The sequence below is a fragment of the Mchenga conophoros genome, linkage group LG15 (genome assembly GCF_057382185.1).
Source record: "Mchenga conophoros isolate Kocher_MC1m ecotype Shallow Benthic linkage group LG15, M_conophoros_male_GT1.1, whole genome shotgun sequence".
NCBI classification, from domain to species: domain Eukaryota; kingdom Metazoa; phylum Chordata; class Actinopteri; order Cichliformes; family Cichlidae; genus Mchenga; species Mchenga conophoros.
The window spans coordinates 26,817,316-26,834,769 of NC_140540.1; the positions used below are offsets into that span (position 1 = coordinate 26,817,316).

The 17,454-nt window shown below is 46.1% G+C and overlaps 1 long non-coding RNA gene across 1 annotated transcript; it reads right to left on the reverse strand.

Annotated features, from left to right (window-relative positions):
• Positions 1-260: 260 nt before the first annotated feature.
• Positions 261-17,090, reverse strand: LOC146558513 (uncharacterized). Its single transcript, XR_014888474.1, has 3 exons — positions 16,955-17,090; positions 4,997-5,093; positions 261-2,849 (listed from the first exon to the last, which is right to left on the reverse strand). It is a non-coding gene; the product is annotated as an uncharacterized LOC146558513 (long non-coding RNA).
• Between the last annotated feature and the right edge of the window lie 364 nt (positions 17,091-17,454).

Sequence of the window (17,454 nt, forward strand, 5' to 3'; positions counted from 1 at the left end):
TGGACCCTGTCTGTGCTATTGGCCTTTGGAGCATTTTAATGACATCATGTGACCAATAACGGGGCTGCTGTGATGTTACTGTAGTAACAGAAGGCTGATCTCCAGTTTTCACTTCTCTACTGAGTACTTCCATGTTATACCCAGGGACCATGAACCTGACTAATGGATATACAGTACTATGCAAAAGTGTTGAGCGGGAAATAGGTGCAGTGGTTTATTGAAACATGCTAACATCATGTAAATACAGCACATGAGGCAAAAACAAAGTTTGTACAAATCTTCATTCTTCAACACAGTCTGGTGTTCAGATTTTCAGTGAGCAGGATGCTCTGAGCACTTGCAGAAGAGCATCCTGCTCTGGAGTGAACGGCTGGGAGAAGAAGAATTTAATTTTATTGATATAATGCCTAGACGGTTTAAATTGTAAGGTGAAGACCCACAACAATAAAAAGAAGAAGTTTTGAGGAGTTGTTTTTTTTTTATTTTTTATGAGCACATATATTTTTTTTTACAAAAACAAGGAACATGATTCAACAGAGGCAGTGACCCCTGACCCTAACAGACTACTGCAGTAAAAATCACATCCATCCCAAAATGTCCATTTTCCTATTTTATTTCATTCTCTGTGCACACACACACACACACACACACACACACACACACACACACACACACACACACACTCTCTGCTGGTCACTGCTTCTTCGAAGCGCACAAATAAAGAAAGTGATAAAATTATGTAACCACAGAAAAGCACATTAAGTGATAAAATGACCATTAAAATATGAAGAGAGTAGTTAAAACACACTGGCTTCGAAAGTCAACAACCTTTCAATATTTTCTCATTCTTAATAATCTAATAAATCACCTCTATAATTAAATATCTCACCAGACAGACTTCCAGGGTGCAGACTGGTAGAGTACAAAATTCTCCACTTCTGAAGAGACTCAAATGAGAGAATAAATATTTACATTGAAAAGGGGGAGGAGCAAACTGTACAGCACTTCCTTTTCAAACCAAAGCTTTTCTTTCAGAAAGATTTCATTAAGATGTCCAAACCAGATGAGGAGCATCGTGCAGTAAAACTCCTAATATTCCGATCCAGTTAAACTCTTGCACATTTACACTGAGTGTGGCTCTGAGGAGTGTTTGTATTTTCTTCACCTGCGTCGTGGTTCTGATTACTGTTGATGTGAACGTCTTTAAAACCATGCTGTTTTCTCTGAGCCAGCCACGCACAATTTCTGATTCATCTCTCAACAATTCCTGTAAATCCTGGTGCTTTTTTTCTGAGTGATACATCATCAGCTTACTGTTACTCACAACAACATGAGCACTTTTTAAAGCAACTTTCAGATCGTTTGTATAAACAGAGAACAGGAAGTGAGTCATGCAGCTTCCTCGTGGCATCTCACAGTGAGTGTCTGTCCAGCGACATGAGCAGCTGTTTCCATCAGAGAGAAAACTTCTCATTATAGAAATGGCCGAATCTGAGAAATGGTAAGACTTCAGTTTGGGAAGCAGCAGATTAGGACTGATGACATCAGAGGACGAACTGAAATCTATGAATACAACTCCAACTTTTCTTTTTTTTTTCAGTTCTGTGAGCCAATGATCAGTTATGTCACCAAGAGTTTGATGATGAGTGAAAAGTTCATTGTTATAAAAGTATCCCTGCATCTGCTGGAGGAGTACTTTCTCCAGGATCGGATCAGGACGGAATACGCAGCTCTCAAGATTCTCTGATGGGAACTTGCCGCGGTGGATGCACGAGTTCAGGATGTGACATATGGGAGCAGAGATGGATGGAGCTGCAGCTTGTAGAACATAAGCATCAACGTCGGACATCAACCTCTCAACTTCCTTATCCTCAACTTTCCTAAACTCAAGAGAACAGTGTTTGTTTTCCATGATCTTCTTTTTAATAAGAAACTCTGATGGAGACACTTCAGAAAGAACAGGAGGAGACTTTAAGGGTTCACTGAGGGGATCTGTTTCTGAGTTTCTACTTCTGGGGACTCTTCTTCGTACAGTGGCAGTGATGAGCTTATGATTACTGATTGATTTAACTTGGTGACCGTCTGGTTCTGAGCAGAGCGCTGGAATATTTGTGTAGATGTGATCAATATATTTTGATGTGGATCGTGAATTTGTCACGTGCGCCCTGGCAGGCTTTTTTACGATCTGGGTCAGTCCACACACAGAGGAGACAAAATCAATCCTTGTCTTTTTTGTAGACTCTTTCGACCAGTCAAAGTTAAAGTCTCCCAGAAGGAAAATGTCTTTGTCTTCATTTGACACCATTTCTATTTTTCTGCAGATTTTAATTAAATAATCTATTTTGCTGCCTGATGGTCTGTAACAACATCCCACTAACACTGGTCTGGTATCTGGAAGGTAAATCTCAACCCAGATCATCTCGAGATCTTTGTGATCCAAGTCATACCGCTGAATAACTGTCATGTGATCGTGAATATAGAAACAGACACCACCTCCATTACTGTTTCTATCCTTCCTGTAAAACCTGAATTTCTCTATATGTAGTTCAGAGTTTTTAACACTGTTGTCTAAATGAGTTTCAGTTAACGCCAGCACATGAATGTTAGAATCTGTTAATATTTTCTCAACGTCAGGATGCTTATTCCTAAGACCACATATGTTCAGATGAGCTAAACATAAATACTCGAGTTCAGAGTCAGCTGAGGGATCTGCAGCGGCCATAGTTTCAAAGAGAGATGAGTGTCACGGGTTCTCTGATCCTGGTTTGTCCTGATGGAAAGTGTCCTCTCTGCATCCTTCAGCTGAGAAGCTGTTGGCCTGATTCTTAGTCTCTTGGTCCAGGTTCAGTCTGCGGCACAAACACCTCACAGTTACCATGCAAAGAGTATAAATGGAACTCACATACACTAGATGGTCTCAATAAATCTGTAACAGTAAACTTTCCTGTGAAGTAAAACATTTCAGTAATATTTTATTATACTTTGTTGGAATATTTCATAAATCAGTCAAAAGAAGATTTGCAAAATCGATTCAGTTTTATTCATATAGCTCTGAATCACAACAACAGCCACCTCAAGGTGCTTTACACTGGAAGGTAAAAATGACATTTATTACATTTAAAATTACACATTACATACAGCACCACTCCGCAAATCACTACCTTATCATTTTGGAGGGGTTTGTGTGTCCCAGGGATCAGGGACAGTGGGGAGGCTGCCCGAGGGTGAGCTTTTGGTGGCCAGGGCTTAGTCCATGGGGCCTGGCCAGGCACAGCCCAGAAAAGGGACATAGGCCCATCCTCCTGCTGGCCCACCACCTGCAGGAGGCGCCGTAGGGGTTGGGTGCATTGTGTGCCGCGCAGCGGGCAGGCACTGAGGCCCTGATAGAAGGAATACGTCGTGGACCTCCTTAATCCCCTGTGGACGGCTAGAGGACAGCTCACCTATCTCTGGGTTCAATTCAATTCAATTCAATTTTATTTATATAGCACCAAATCACAACAACAGTCGCCTCAAGGTGCTTTATACTGTACAGTAGATCGTACAATAATAGATACAGAGAAAAACCCAACAATCATATGACCCCCCTATGAGCAAGCACTTTGGCGACAGTGGGAAGGAAAAACTCCCTTTTAACAGGAAGAAACCTCCGGCAGAGCCAGGCTCAGGGAGGGGCGGCCATCTGCTGTGACCGGTTGGGGTGAGAGAAGGAAAACAAGATAAAGACATGCTGTGGGTTGAGGTGACTGAGGCAGTTAAATAACTCCTTGGTGGCAGAGGCTCTGGGGTGGATGAGGTCCGCCCTGAGGGCTGTCTTGGTTGACACTTCTCTGCAGTGTTGCGGAGAGATCACGGGCAGTACCTCTGGATTGGCAGACAGGGGTGGTGATTCCCATCTTTAAGAAGGGGGACCAGAGGGTGTGTTTCAACTATACGGGGATCACACCCCTCCCTGGAAAAGTCTATGCCAGGATGCTGGAAAGGAGAGTCCATCCGTTAGTCGAACCTCGGGTAAAAGAGGAACAATGCTGTTTTTGCCCTGGTCGTGAAACACTGAACACTGGATACTTGAGGGTGCATGGGAGTTTGCTGAACTAGTCTACATGTGTTTTGTGGACTTGGAGAAGGCATTTAATACTGTCCTTCGGAGTGTGGGAGGTGCTTCGGGAATATGGGGTTTTTGGCCCATTGCTAGAGGCCATTCAATCCTATTTAACACTCACACGCATTCGTATTCTGATGAATGCATCGGAGAGCAACATGGGGTTAGTATCTTGCCCAAGGATATTTGGCATGCAGACAGGAGCAGAATGGGATTAAACTACCAACCTTCCGTTTAGTAAGTGACCTGCTCTGACACCTGAGCTGCAGCCACCCTACTAATACAATCGTTGTACGGGTAAGGTGTTCTGGGAAAGTCCCACTGGGGGGAGGCCCCGGGGCAGACCCAGGACACACTGGAGAGATTATATCTCTCAGCTGGCCTGGAAACACCTTGGTGTTCCCTTCAGACAAGCTGGAGGAGGTGGTCGGGGAGAGGGAGGTCTGGGCTTCTCTGCTTAGGCTGCTGCCACAGTGACCTGGCACAGGATAAGCGGAAGAAAATGGATAGAATAACACAGAATAAGAAAACTGTCTCGGTTGCTGGCGTTTAGTGCAGGATATTCACTTTTTGTGTTTTGATTGGTCTGTTTTGGTTTCATTGTGAAGGCTCAACCTGAGTAATGTTGGGCTAAGTTTGGACATCAGAGATAGGGATAGAGCTCTCCTGGGTCCTCACATGCAGAGCCATTAAATTATGAGTTAACTGTGCTTAACCGCAACTTTTTGAAAGCTGACTTTCACTGTCACACCCAGGCCTGACTACTTCCAGACATGTAACTTTCAGGCTGTGTAACAAAGTGGAGCAGATCTCAAACAGCAGCACATCACACAACCAACTAAAGAAAGAGCTGAGGAACAAAGTCACTGACATCTATCGGTCTGAAAGACTTACAGAGAGATTTGTAGTCTGGGTTGCAGATGAACACAGAACAACACTGTGACGGAGGTGTAGTCCGTGGCGCCGCTGCCGAGGAGGGGGGTGGAATGGACTGTAAAAACACACAATTATCAAAGAAACAAATTTCACTACCAACACTGAGAGTCTTGAGTCCTTACTGGGGTTAAAAGCATCCAAAGAACCAGCTGAGAGACAAACTCTGTAACTCTGTCAGTCTACAGGACTCACTGGAACACAATAACTGTAGTTACGGTAGCTATTGTCAAGGTCAATGTCAAGTTTATTTGTATTGCACATTTCAAACATCTCATGCTGCAAAAAGTGCATCGACGTGTGCTAAAAGCCAGTCAAAAGTATTTGTCTTCAGTAAAGACTGAAAATGTTCCAGCATTTGTGCAGACCTAATATTTAGAGGCCGACTACTCCAGAGTCTGGGACTTGCCACAGAAAGGCTCTGTCCCTACCAAATTTAGACCGTGGAACAGATAAGATTAGTTCTGAATAGTGATGTGTCATGTGCAAAAGCATCGACTCTAAGAGCCAACTTCCATCAAGTGAGAGCCGGCTCCCCAATTTTTTTAAACAAGGTTTATTGTGTTGCCACTGTCCTCCCACATACATCACACACAGCATGATTGGTTGGAATTGGTTGCACCTCTTTATTCAGCCATGGACCAAACATTTCTGCATATGGAGTTCAACACTACCCTCTCAGAAACTGCATTACTGGATCGCAGGTTTAAAAAGCCTTAATTAAGTGACAACAGAGCTGTTGATGAAGCACTTCAGAGAATAACTGCCTCAGCAGCAAAATGCACCCCCAGCAGCCACCCAGCTCCATCATTAGAGGGCCAATTGGAGGAGGAGCCACAAACTTCTGCTGTGTGGAGACTCTTTAACGAAAGAGCTACAGGAGATGCTGCAAAGAGCTGATGCTCTACTGGAGATGCAATGCTATCTTGAGAGATGAGATGTTATCTTTCCAACATGGAGAAGACCCCCTGAGCTGGTGGCAGGCCAAGGTCACAGTTTTCCACACCTGGTGAAGGTGATGGAGGGGAGACTATGCATTACAGCTGCACCTTCGGAAAGAGTCTTCTCAAAAACAGAAAAGATAATAACTCAGAGGAGAAACTGCTCTCCAGACATACTGTTTGGTTACTGAGTTTGGTTCTGTTCCTGCTCTGCGGATTTGTTTACAGAGTTTTGTTCATTTGTTTTTGTGTCAAATTAAAATTAAACATTTGATTAAAATATTAAAATTAAGTAAGAATGCCTGCTTTTGAAACAGAAGAAATACACAAAATTAGGCAGTTATAAGGCTGCTCATAAAAACACTAAATACAAAATGGTTTATCAACACACGAAGCATTCATATTTGCCAAGTAAGGCTAAAATATTATGCTGTTGAAGATAATAAATTAGAAGCCATTTGGGAGCCAAAAGAGCCAGCTCTTCCTTGGGAGTCGTGCCACAAGAGTTGTCTCTCTGAAAAGAGCCGAACTTCCCATCACTAGTTCTGATCTTGATCTCTTGGTTCACAACTACAATTGTAGTTATTGTGTGTGCACCTTGAAAGATAACTGTTCAAGGTGTACAGGTGACACATGTCTTGCATGTTTGAACATTACCTTGTGAGCGCATTACTGCTCAAAAAGGTTTTTATCGTTCAACTGACTTACATTTTTAATCTGCAAGATTTAAATTCTCAAAAAAAACATTGAGTATAATTTAACTTTCATAACATGAATATTATTAGTTACAGAACATGATTTATTAGAAGAGAGCTGGAGGGCAAAATGCGATTAGTACTTCAAGTCAAGGCAGTATAGCAGAGACACAGCTAGGATGTGTTTCCTTTTTTTTTTTTTTTTTTTTTTTTGCCTGTCCCGTTTGGCTCTTTTGCCATCAGAATTGTTGTCTAAAGGCAAAGAAAGATGCCCAACGGATTTGCTTTACCAAATTGACCATCCCAGCCTTGCCGTAATGGTCCATTTGATTCACCTTTTATTGTTTATTTTATTTTCATTTACTGAATACGGGACAGACTTGACTGGGGGAAAGAAGGGGAGAAAGAAAGAGGGAAAGAGAAACAGCTGAGAAGAGGGACGGGGGAGAAGGGCAAAAAACAAAAACCAACAGAATGAGCAGAAAAAAAAAAAGAAAAAAAATGCATATATCAATCACCTGGATCACCTGCTGAGAAAGAAAAAAGAAAACAAGCAGAAGAGAACAAGAGTAATAGAATAAACAACATCACAATGATATATGGGAATATGACAGTAAATACTAAATATTAAACATTATTGTGCAGCACATAAGATCAACAGAACACAGTGTGCTTTGAGGTAGGAGCCAAAAAGGGTGTAGTTTGTGGGTGTGATCACCTGTATGTGTTTCCTGAACTTTACTGTTACGTACTCAGTATGTCAATCATGAATTGTTAATGCCTTGCATATTTAAAGTACAGTGTAGTACCACAAATCCTAACGGATCTGTTAAGAAATATAGCTGGTATTGTGTTGTGTCATAATGTAAAATGTAGTCCAATGGATGCATGCTCTAACAGGAAGTACAACGAAGGAGTTTTCAGCACTTTGGCAGATGTGTCTGTATGTACCTGTGGACACCTTTTGTCAGCATCTTAATGCCACAAACACTTAACAGGGAATGTAGTTTAGATCAAGACAGAGTTGGTAGAAAAACATGATCTGACACTGTCACGGCCAGGCGGATCAGCTGCACGCTGATCAGCCCTCTCTGTTTCTCTTCCTCTTCTCTCTCGCCGGGGCGGAACTCACTGTGGGTTCATGCCCTTGGCCCACGCCCTCGGGAGATGAGACCCAGGTGTCTCATTAAGGGGAGCAGCATTTAAGCCAGGAGGTGACTGCTGTTCGTCGCTGGATCGTTGTCTACCACGCGTTAGTAAAGTCAAAGCTACAGCAAGTTTAGTGAAGAGTGTTTTCCTCTGTGCATCGTCCTTAACCCTGTCTCCCTGTCTACAGAACCTCTTGGATTTTTCCCCGTGTGTTTCCCGTGTGGCAGTGTTGGAGTGTGAACCTGTGATCATGTGAGTGGATATTCTGAAGAACGTATGCTTTCCCTTGGACTTCCCTGGAGACCCCTTCTTCCCCCACTCAGCTGTATATAACACCCCCCTGCACATTCTTGTATATACACCTGGTGACTTGTAAATAAACTCTTCTTGTAAGCATCAGTACCGGAGTCCTGCGCTTGAGTCCTCCTTCCAACCGTAACAATAACGATCCAGCCATCATGGACTCAGCGGACTCAAACCCCACCCAGCAACCCGTCCTCACCCCGGAGGCAATTCTGGAACGCCACGAACACATGCTTCGGCACATAAATCAACAACTGGCCGCACTCACTCAAGCCCTCGCTCAACGTCTACCGTCGGTAAGCCCACCCTCACCCCCTCCGTCTGTTTCTCCTCAGCTATCGGCTCCCAGTCCCTCTGCAGCCGCTCCGCCTGTTTCCCCCACGCCGGCCCCCACAGAACCACCGGAGCGATCGTTACCAGCGCCGGAGCCTTTCTCGGGTGAGTTCGATAAATGTGGTGGATTTTTGACTCAGATCACACTACAATTCCGTCAGTTACGAAGAACATATGAGACAGATGGGGCCAAAATCGCCTTTATGGTTCAACTATTACGCGGGCACGCATTAAACTGGGCGCAAGCTGTTTTGAGAACAGCCCCGGACATTTCTTATGAGGACTTCCTCACCAAATTTAAGAGTGTTTTTGAAAGAGGCACCGGAGCGGAGGCGGCTGCCCACAGACTGTTAAATTTGAAGCAGGGGAGGCGGAGTATGGCGGATTTTTCGGTCGAATTCTGGACCTTGGCCGAAGAGACTGGCTGGGGGCAGTTGGCATTGATAAGTACTCTCCTGAATAATGTTTGTGATGAGTTAAAGAGAGAACTGATGATGAGAGATGTTCCTAAGACCTTGTCTGATGTGATTACGCTGTGTGTGAAGTTGGATGAGCACCTACGGGCGCGTCGGGGAATCGGAAACTACATTTCCCAGAGGCCCCCGGGGCGCATGGAGACGTCAGGTGGGGGCGCGCCTAGCGGCAGTCACTCGTTGGACAGCACGGAAGAAAGTGAACAGCCCATGCAACTGGGCCGCTCCAGTCTGTCGCCCGAGGAGCGGTATCGTCGCTGGAGGGCCGGTGAGTGCTATTATTGTGGCCGCAAGGGCCATATTGCCATGGATTGCCAGGCGTGGCTAAAAGACAGCGCCCGCCGGTAGTGAGGAGTGTACGGGTGGGCGAGGTCTCATGTTCTCAGTCTCCTCCTCGTCTCATGATTGCGGCTAAGCTAACGGTTCGTCTCAGGACTCATTCTCTCGACGCTCTGATTGATTCCGGGGCAGAACAGAATTTTATTGATGCCTCGCTGGCACTGAAGTTAGGTTTTAGCACGGAGCCTCTGTCTCATTCACTCCAAGTCACAGCCCTTAGTGGCCAGCGTCTTCCAGACATTACTCATGTCACAGAACCGATTTCCCTGTCTCTTTCCGGCAATCATGTTGAAACCATACAGTTGTACGTCTTTAAGGCCCCACTCACTCCACTAGTCTTGGGCTATCCCTGGCTGTGTCAACATAACCCTGTGATTGATTGGAGGAAAAAGAGTATTTCGGGGTGGGGGGAGGAGTGTCACATGTCCTGTTTAAAAGCCGCCACCCCTGCCATGAACCTACCACTCAATAAAACTATTTCAGAACCGCCTGATCTGTCCTCCATACCGTCTGACTATCACGACCTGGCGCAAGTGTTTTGTAAAGATAAGGCACGCTCTCTTCCCCCTCACCGGCCGTACGATTGTGGGATTGACCTCCTCCCAGGCGCGCCGCTTCCGACCAGTAGGTTGTATAGCCTGTCTCGACCGGAGCGGGAAAGCATGGAAAATTACATCAATGAGTCACTTGCCGCTGGTCTCATTCGCCCCTCGTCCTCACCTGTTGCTGCTGGTTTCTTTTTTGTCACCAAAAAAGATAAAAGTTTACGGCCCTGTATTGACTATCGCGGCCTCAACGCCATCACAGTTAAAAACAAGTATCCCCTCCCTCTGCTGAGTTCCGCGTTCGAGCTGCTTCAGGGTGCCACCATCTTCACAAAGTTGGACCTGCGCAACGCCTACCATCTGGTGAGGATTAGGGAGGGAGACGAGTGGAAGACGGCTTTCAATACTCACCTGGGCCATTTCGAATATCTTGTGATGCCTTTTGGTCTCACCAATGCTCCAGCTGTGTTTCAGGCTCTCGTGAATGACGTGCTCCGAGATTTCATCGACCATTTCGTTTTCATTTACTTGGATGACATCCTCATCTTCTCCCAGTCTGTCGCCGACCACCGACGCCATGTCAGGCAAGTGCTTCAGCGTCTCCTCGAAAATCGTCTCTTTGTTAAAGGGGAGAAGTGTGAGTTTCATGTCTCAACTGTTTCCTTCCTGGGCCACGTCATAGATCGGGGTAACCTCAAGACTGATCCCGCAAAGGTTCAAGCCGTTGTTGACTGGCCGACCCCCTCTAACCGTAAACAGCTTCAAAGCTTTCTGGGGTTCGCGAACTTTTATCGGCGCTTTGTTCGCAACTATAGTAAACTGGTCCTGCCTCTGACCCGTCTTACTTCTCCCAAGGTTCCCTTCTGCTGGGATGGGCTGGCTCAATGTGCGTTTGCCCATCTGAAGGACCGCTTTTCCTCGGCGCCCATTCTCGTCCAACCCGATCTCGACCGGCAGTTCGTTGTGGAGGTGGATGCCTCGGACGCTGGAGTGGGGGCGGTGCTTTCCCAGCAGCAAGGAGGTAAGCTGCATCCCTGTGCCTACTTTTCACGCCGTCTCAGCTCTGCAGAGAGCAACTATGATGTGGGAGATCGAGAGCTACTAGCCATCAAGCTAGCCCTGGAGGAGTGGCGCCATTGGTTAGAGGGTGCTGCCCAGCCGTTTGTGGTCTGGACCGATCACAAGAACTTGGAGTACATTCGATCGGCAAAACGCCTCAACGCCAGGCAAGCCAGGTGGGCCCTGTTTTTCACTAGATTCCAGTTTATGATCACTTACAGACCCGGTTCCCGTAATGTCAAGCCAGACGCCCTCTCACGCCAATTCGCCGCCTCCGAAGACGCAACTCGGGACTCTCCCATTCTACCGCCCACCTGTGTAGTCGGGGCCCTGACCTGGGAGATCGAGTCGGCTATTCGAGAGGCTCAGCGGACAGAACCGGACCCCGGAACGGGCCCTCCAGGGTTGCTCTTCGTCCCCCCCTCAGTAAGGTCACGAGTGTTACATTGGGCTCATACTGCCAGATTCACCTGCCACCCGGGGGTCCACCGCACTATTACCTTCCTCCAACGTTTCGCCTGGTGGCCTTCCCTTGCCAAAGACGTCCGCGAGTATATTTCCGCATGCTCGACCTGCGCTCAAAACAAGAGTGTCCATCAACCACCCTCTGGCCTCCTTTACCCTCTGCCGACTCCGAGCCGCCCTTGGTCGCACATCGCTGTTGACTTCATCACTGGTTTGCCCGTCTCGTCAGGTAACTCTGTGATTCTCACCATTGTGGACCGCTTCTCCAAAGCTGCTCATTTTGTCGCCCTCCCTAAGCTCCCCACTGCTCTAGAGACCGCCCGGCTGCTAGCTGACCACGTGTTTCGCCTCCATGGCATCCCCACGGACATTGTGTCAGACAGAGGACCGCAGTTCACGTCGCGTGTATGGAAGGAGTTCTGCAGTGCCCTCGGAGCTCAGGTCAGTCTCTCCTCTGGTTTCCACCCGCAGACGAATGGCCAAACGGAGCGTGCCAACCAGGAGCTCGAAGCTGCTCTCCGGTGCCTGGTCTCCACTAACCAGTCAACTTGGAGCGAGCAACTGTCATGGATTGAGTATGCTCATAACAGCCTTACCTCCTCTGCCACCGGTGTGTCCCCTTTCGAGGCGTCCTTGGGCTATCAACCGCCACTCTTCCCAGCCGTCGAGGGTGAGCACTTTGTTCCCTCTGTCCAACAGCATCTTCGGAGGTGTCGGCGCGCCTGGAGAGCGACTCGGGCCTCCCTTCTCCGCACGGTGGAACGCAATAAGCGCCTGGCGGATCGCCACCGGACCCCTGCTCCCACCTACACACCTGGACAAAAGGTTTGGCTGTCTACCAGATTCATCCCCCTCAGGTCTGAGTCCAAGAAACTGTCTCCCACTTTCATCGGTCCCTTTGAGGTCGACTCTGTGATTAACCCTGTCTCTGTCCGCCTTCGCCTGCCCCGGAATATGAGGATCCATAACTCCTTCCACGTGTCGCAAGTGAAGCCGTGTCTCTCTAGTCCTCTGTGCCCTCCTTCCAGACCCCCTCCACCCGCCCGGGTCATTGATGGCCACCCGGCTTTCACCGTTTCGCGGATCATGGATGTCCGGCGCCGGGGGCGCGGTCTGCAGTATCTCGTGGATTGGGAGGGCTATGGAATGGAGGAGCGTTCTTGGATCCCGCGGGCGGCCCTCTTGGATCGGGGTGTGGTGCGGGCGTTCCATGCGGCTCACCCTGACAAGCCTGGGGGTCGCCGGGAGGCTCCCGTCAGGGGGGGGGGTACTGTCACGGCCAGGCGGATCAGCTGCACGCTGATCAGCCCTCTCTGTTTCTCTTCCTCTTCTCTCTCGCCGGGGCGGAACTCACTGTGGGTTCATGCCCTTGGCCCACGCCCTCGGGAGATGAGACCCAGGTGTCTCATTAAGGGGAGCAGCATTTAAGCCAGGAGGTGACTGCTGTTCGTCGCTGGATCGTTGTCTACCACGCGTTAGTAAAGTCAAAGCTACAGCAAGTTTAGTGAAGAGTGTTTTCCTCTGTGCATCGTCCTTAACCCTGTCTCCCTGTCTACAGAACCTCTTGGATTTTTCCCCGTGTGTTTCCCGTGTGGCAGTGTTGGAGTGTGAACCTGTGATCGTGTGAGTGGATATTCTGAAGAACGTATGCTTTCCCTTGGACTTCCCTGGAGACCCCTTCTTCCCCCACTCAGCTGTATATAACACCCCCCTGCACATTCTTGTATATACACCTGGTGACTTGTAAATAAACTCTTCTTGTAAGCATCAGTACCGGAGTCCTGCGCTTGAGTCCTCCTTCCAACCGTAACAGACACATTAGTACAGTATATTAGTAGAGTGCCCTTGTAATAGCATAGAAATGCCTGCTCATGGATCATATGGTCAAAATAATATCTAGTTTAACTCTTGATATACACACCACATAGTTTTAATGTAACAATAATAACAACTTGTAACTGAAGTCAGTGTTTCAAACAACTCCCCCTGTTTCCCTAACAAAGTCAAAATTCTTGATCATGTACTCGCTCAGTATAATTTCCCATCACATAATTTATAATGCAAATATACAGTGGAACCCCGACTTACAAATACCCCATTAAACGGAAAATTCAAGTTATGAAGGCACTGAACGGCAATATTTCTGCCCGTGTTACGGCAAAATGCCTGTGTTCCGAAATCAGCAGGCTCTGATTGGCCGAGCCCAGAATGCCCAGAATGCCTAGAATGCCTTCCGAATTATGTGCCAACCACCTTGGCTTTCGTATTGTGTTGATGTTGCAGTTAGCAATTAGCCAATAGCCTATTGTTCATTCACAATGAGGCCTGCAAGCGATTCGAGTGAAAAGAAGAAGCGTAAAGTGCTCTCGATGACAACAAAGAGAGAAATTATTCATAAATATGAGTGAGGTGTGAAACTTAGTGCTATTGCACGTGAGAATGGCCGAAATCCTTTGACCATAGGAATAATTCTAAAACAAAAAGAAGTCATCAAAGCAGGTAAACCTTCAATGGGCACCACCATCATGTCCAAAAGGAGGAGCCACATACACGATGAGATGGAAAGGTTTCTCCTTGTTTGGATTAAAGACAAGGGAAAGGCTGGCGATACACTCACCGAGACGATCATTTGCGAGAAGGCGTCCTCAATTTATAATGATTTAGTAAGCAAGGCACCTTCCAATGAGCAGCCAACGGCATCGACGTCCTTGCAGGAGGCACCCCCATCCTCCCCAGAGTTTAGGGCGTCGCATGGGTGGTTTGATCGGTTCAAGAAGAGGACTGGCATCCACTCTGTTGTGCGTCACGGCGAGGCAGCAAGTTCCGATCACAAGGCTGCCGAAGAATTTGTTAGAAAATTTGAGGAACTCATAAACCAAGAAGGCTACACCCCCCCAGCAGGTACTAACTGTGATGAGACCGGCCTCTTCTGGAATAAAATGCCGCAGCGTATGCACATCACCGCGGAGGAACAAAAGATGCCAGGCCACAAGCCCATGACAGACCGTCTTACCCTCGCCCTGTGTGCTAATGCCAGTGGGGACTGTAAGGTCAAGCCACTCCTAGTGTACCACTCAGAAAACCCGCGTGCCTTCAAGAAACACAAAATTTTAAAGGAGAGGCTTGAGGTTATGTGGAGGTCCAACCCCAAGGCCTGGGTGACCCGACAGTTCTTTGTCGAATGGGTCAACTTGGTCTTTGGCCCTGCTGTCAAGAAATTCCTTGAGGAGAACGATCTCCCCATGAAGTGCCTGCTGAGCATCGATAACGCCCCCGCCCACCCCTCTGGCCTCGAGGACGACATCCTGGAGGAGTTCTCGTTCATTAAGGTTCTCTTCCTCCCTCCCTACACAACCCCTCTCCCCCAGCCCATGGATCAGCAAGTCATCTCTAATTTTAAGAAACTGTACACGAAACACATGTTCGAACGGTGTTCCGACATAACAGAGAGTACGCAGCTCACCCTCAGGGAGTTTTGGAAAAATAATTTCGACATCGTTGCATGACTCAAGTTGATTTCATTGGCATGGCGGGAGGTGAGTCGTTGAACGCTAAATTCTGCTTGGAGGAAGCTGTGGCCTGATGCTGTTGCCCCTTGAGATTTTGAAGGCTTTGAGGGGAAGGAGGGGGAACCTCAACCTGAAGTCAAAGTTGAGGAGATCATAAATCTTGGCACCGCCCTGGGACTTGAGGTCAAGGAGGAGAATATAAACGACCTTGTGCTTGAACATCAAGAGGAGTTGTCAACGACAGAGCTGCAAGAGTTGGAAGCGATGCAGCACTCATCAGTACAGCAACAATTCGGCGAGGAGGAGGAGGCCGTCATACCATCGGGCGATATCAAGGACATTCTCCGCGATTTTCAGAAGGTGGCCGATTTTGTCGAAAAAAATCACCCTGAAAAGAACTTTACCACTCGTGCTATAGAGCATTTTAGTGACATCTGCCCCTCCCACTTGATATCCATTTTGAAAAGTAGACAGAGACAGACGTTGTTAGATAAACTTTTCACAAAGAGGCTAGCAGCAAGTCAACCAGGTGAAAGTGTGCCTTAGAAGGTGAAAAAAGCGATGAAAGTAGCAGTAGTGATTAGTTAAAAAACATAAAAATGCACAAAAATATAAAATAAAAAAAAATTATAAAATAGAAAATTAAAAAAATTATACAATACAAGTTTTAAAAATATGAAAGTTTTAGTTTTAATGTTTTAGAATGTTTAGAATGTTTAGAATGTTATATACATGCAGCATATGTATGCATGCATGCATACAACTGACACATATGTACACTTATTCCTCTAATTTTGAGTTAGTGGTAATATTTTTACCCAGATGTGATACTTCTTAAAATACAAGCAGACATTACAAAGAAAGTTGAAGTGTTAATAATTGTGTAAAAATGTCTGAATGAATAGTACATTGTTTTTTGTTGCCATTCTTTTTCACTTGTAGTGTTTTTAGATGCCAGGGCTGTTGGTGGATTAAAAATGTTTGTTAATAAAAATAATGTTTTCTTTCGTCTTTAACATGCACTTCAGTGTCTGTTGCACTACCTCCTTATGTTTAAAGCCTGATTAATCTTTGAATGAAAAAAATCAAGAACTTTACACCGTAATGTTATGCCAGTTTTCCCCGTGGTGGTGCTGTATGCATGCATACGTATGCTTTCTTCAGCCTCCGCCACTGAGAACTTCGTCTCCAGCCAGCATCGCCTCACTCAAAAGGCGTGATGGGTGCTTCGACTTACCTCGGGAACGGATTACTTTCGTAAGTCGGGGTTCCACTGTAGTTCATTTAGTAAATGTGTTTATTAGTGTTGTTATCAATATGACTGTTCTTTTGACCAGTTGCTGTTACGCCAGCTTAATGTCACAACTCTTACTCTGGAAGAATTTCAGCTGTCACAACAGGAAATGTACAGGTAGAATTAATACCATGACAATGACTCATCTCTATGTTCCAGTAAATTATTAACATGCACGAACAATAATAGAAAATTGCTTAAATGGAATGCAGTCTTTGTCTAAGCTGTTGTTGGTCCCTCTGCTAAGCCTGAAACCACAGCTCACTGCATTCACTCAGTGATGGTGAGGCTACAGACTTCGAATCCCAGAGCTCTGTTTCATTGCTCCTGCCATAGTCTGTTCCACTGAAAAGATTAATAAAGCTTTCTGAGGCTGATCGACTCATCCACACACAAAGGAAATTAATGAAACATGAAAAAGGCTTAATGATGTAGCTTCAGCCACTGGTTGACAGATCGCATGACTGAAAGTGTTTCTTCATTTACTTTCCATAATGATGATAGCTGGATAAAAACTTGTCTGACCTCTGAACCACTCATATGTCCAGTTAAAAAGGACAAACATGTTAAGGGAGGAAAGTGAATTGTATTTGTTGAAAATCAACAGCACGTACCTGAAGTAAAAAGACACAGTTGCAGTATTCCTACTTTTAACGTGCTCTTCAGAATGAGAACACCTTACTCTGACACTAACAAGATTCTGAATTTAGCACTTTTAATTACATAAACATTTGTACCCTGCAATTTTAATTTTGTCAGAAATGAGAAAAACAAATACCCAGGAATAAAACCTGCTGAGTTTGTTCTCACTCACCTGTCACTGTTGTTTCACCTTAAAATGATGGAAAGAAAGTGTGAAAAAGAGATTGGACATCCTCGCTCAGGTGTGTCTGTGTTGTATCTGACTCAAAAACAAGGAACCTGTACATCTCACCTGACTGCAAGCTGATGATGCCAATGCTGTTACCTTGGCAGAATGCAGTTTATCAGGTTTACAGACAGATGAACAAACACCTCCCAAAACCATAAGAGTCAAGTTACAGGAGGCATTTACTGTATATAATTGTGTTTCAACAGTACTTTATATGGTATTAATGTCATACCTGAAACTAACTTTGTGGTTGTAAATGTTACAGTAGAAAAGGTGTCATCACCGGTCTAGTCCAATCACCTTCTCCCGCCCTTCTCCAGGCCAATCAACATTCATGCCTCGTACTTTAAATTTCATCTGCATTTGTCTTTCTCCTTCGCAGACTCCTTTGTGCAATCCACCTGCTCCCCATCTCCGAATCTCAGCACTCAAGCTTCATTCAA